Raw genomic sequence first — 2,500 nt, 5'->3', positions numbered from 1 at the left:
ACGGGTACGGCGGCCATGTTGCAAAAAACTGGGCGCGCACCATGGAAAACAGGGGAAAACCATGTGCGTGGAATGGACGGATGCACGTACGGGCACACGGGCCAAAAACGTGAACGCGAGGAAACGGGAAAGAACGGGGTACGACGGCCGTGTTGCAAAAAACTGGGCGCGCGCCATGGAAAACGGGTGAAAACCATGTGCGTGGCATGGATGGATAAACGTACGGGCACACGGGCCAAAAAACGTGAACTTGAGGAAACGGGGAAACACGGGGCATGACGGCCGTGTTGCAAAAAACTGGGCGCGCACCATGGAAAACGGGTGAAAACCTTGTGCGTGGCATGGAAGGATGCACGTATGGGCACACGGGCCAAAAAACGTGAACGCGAGGAAACGGGGAAAACGGGTACGGGGCCGTGTTGCAATAAACTGGGCGCGCACCATGGAAAACTGGGGCAAACCATGTGCGTGGCATGGACGGATGCACGTACGGGCACACGGGCCAAAAAACGTGAACGTGAGGAAACGGGGAAAAAACGGGTACGGCGGACGTGTTGCAAAAAACCGGGCGCGCACCATGGAAAACATGGGAAAACTATGTGCGTGGCATGGACGGATTCACGTACGGGCAGACGTGCCAAAAAACGTGAACCTGAGGAAACGGGAAAGAACGGGGTACGACGGCCGTGTTGCAAAAAAACAGGGCGCGCGCCATGGGAAACGGGTGAAAACCATGTGCGTGGTATGGAAGGATGCACGTACGGGCACACGGGCCAAAAAACGTGAACGTGAGGAAACGGGGAAAACGGGTACGGGGCCGTGTTGCAATAAATTAGGCGCGCACCATGAAAACTAGGGCAAACCATGTGCGTGGCATGGACGGATGCACATATGGGCACACGAGCCAAAAAACGTGAACGTGAGGAAACGGGGAAAAACGGGTACGGCGACCGTGTTGCAAAAAACTGGGCGCGCACCATGGAAAACAGGGGAAAACCATGTGCGTGGAATGGGCGGATGCACGTACGGGCACACGGGCCAAAAAATGTGAACATGAGGAAACGTGAAAGAACGGGGTACGACGGCCGTGTTGCAAAAAACTGGGCGCGCGCCATGGAAAACGTGTGAAAACCATGTGCGTGGCATGGACGGATGAACGTACGGGCACACGGGCCAAATAACGGGAACTTGAGGAAACGGGGAAACACGGGGCATGACGGCCGTGTTGCAAAAAACTGGGCGCGCACCATGGAAAACGGGTGAAATCCTTGTGCGTGGCATGGAAGGATGCACGTATGGGCACACGGGCCAAAAAACGTGAACGCGAGGAAACGGGGAAAACGGGTACGGGGCCGTGTTGCAATAAACTGGGCGCGCACCATGGAAAACTGGGGCAAACCATGTGCGTGGCATGGACGGATGCTCGTACGGGCACACGGGCCAAAAAACGTGAACGTGAGGAAACGGGGAAAAAACGGGTACGGCGGACGTGTTGCAAAAAACCGGGCGCGCACCATGGAAAACATGGGAAAACTATGTGCGTGGCATGGACGGATTCACGTACGGGCAGACGTGCCAAAAAACGTGAACCTGAGGAAAAGGGAAAGAACGGGGTACGACGGCCGTGTTGCAAAAAAACAGGGTGCGCGCCATGGGAAACGGGTGAAAACCATGTGCGTGGCATGGAAGGATGCACGTACGGGCACACGGGCCAAAAAACGTGAACGTGAGGAAACGGGGAAAACGGGTACGGGGCCGTGTTGCAATAAACTAGGCGCGCACCATGAAAACTAGGGCAAACCATGTGCGTGGCATGGACGGATGCACATATGGGCACACGGGCCAAAAAACGTGAACGTGAGGAAACGGGGAAAAACGGGTACGGCGACCGTGTTGCAAAAAACTGGGCGCGCACCATGGAAAACAGGGGAAAACCATGTGCGTGGAATGGGCGGATGCACGTACGGGCACACGGGCCAAAAAATGTGAACATGAGGAAACGTGAAAGAACGGGGTACGACGGCCGTGTTGCAAAAAACTGGGCGCGCGCCATGGAAAACGGGTGAAAACCATGTGCGTGGCATGGACGGATGAACGTACGGGCACACGGGCCAAAAAACGGGAACTTGAGGAAACGGGGAAACACGGGGTATGACGGCCGTGTTACAAAAACTGGGCGCGCACCATGGAAAACGGGTGAAAACCTTGTGCGTGGCATGGAAGGATGCACGTATGGGCACACGGGCCAAAAAACGTGAACGTGAGGAAACGGGGAAAACGGGTACGGGGCCGTATTGCAATAAACTTGGCGCGCACCATGGAAAACTGGGGCAAACCATGTGCGTGGCATGGACGGATGCACGTACGGGCACATGGGCCAGGAAACGTGAACGTGAGGAAACGGGGAAAAAACAGGTACGGCGGCCGTGTTGCAAAAAACTGGGCGCGCACCATGGAAAACAGGGGAAAACCATGTGCATGGAATGGACGGATGCACGTA

The sequence above is a fragment of the Hordeum vulgare genome, chromosome 1H (assembly GCF_904849725.1).
Source record: "Hordeum vulgare subsp. vulgare chromosome 1H, MorexV3_pseudomolecules_assembly, whole genome shotgun sequence".
In the NCBI taxonomy this organism is placed as follows: domain Eukaryota; kingdom Viridiplantae; phylum Streptophyta; class Magnoliopsida; order Poales; family Poaceae; genus Hordeum; species Hordeum vulgare.
The sequence above is the reverse complement of the archived record's forward strand: the minus strand, read 5'-3'. Positions refer to the sequence as shown.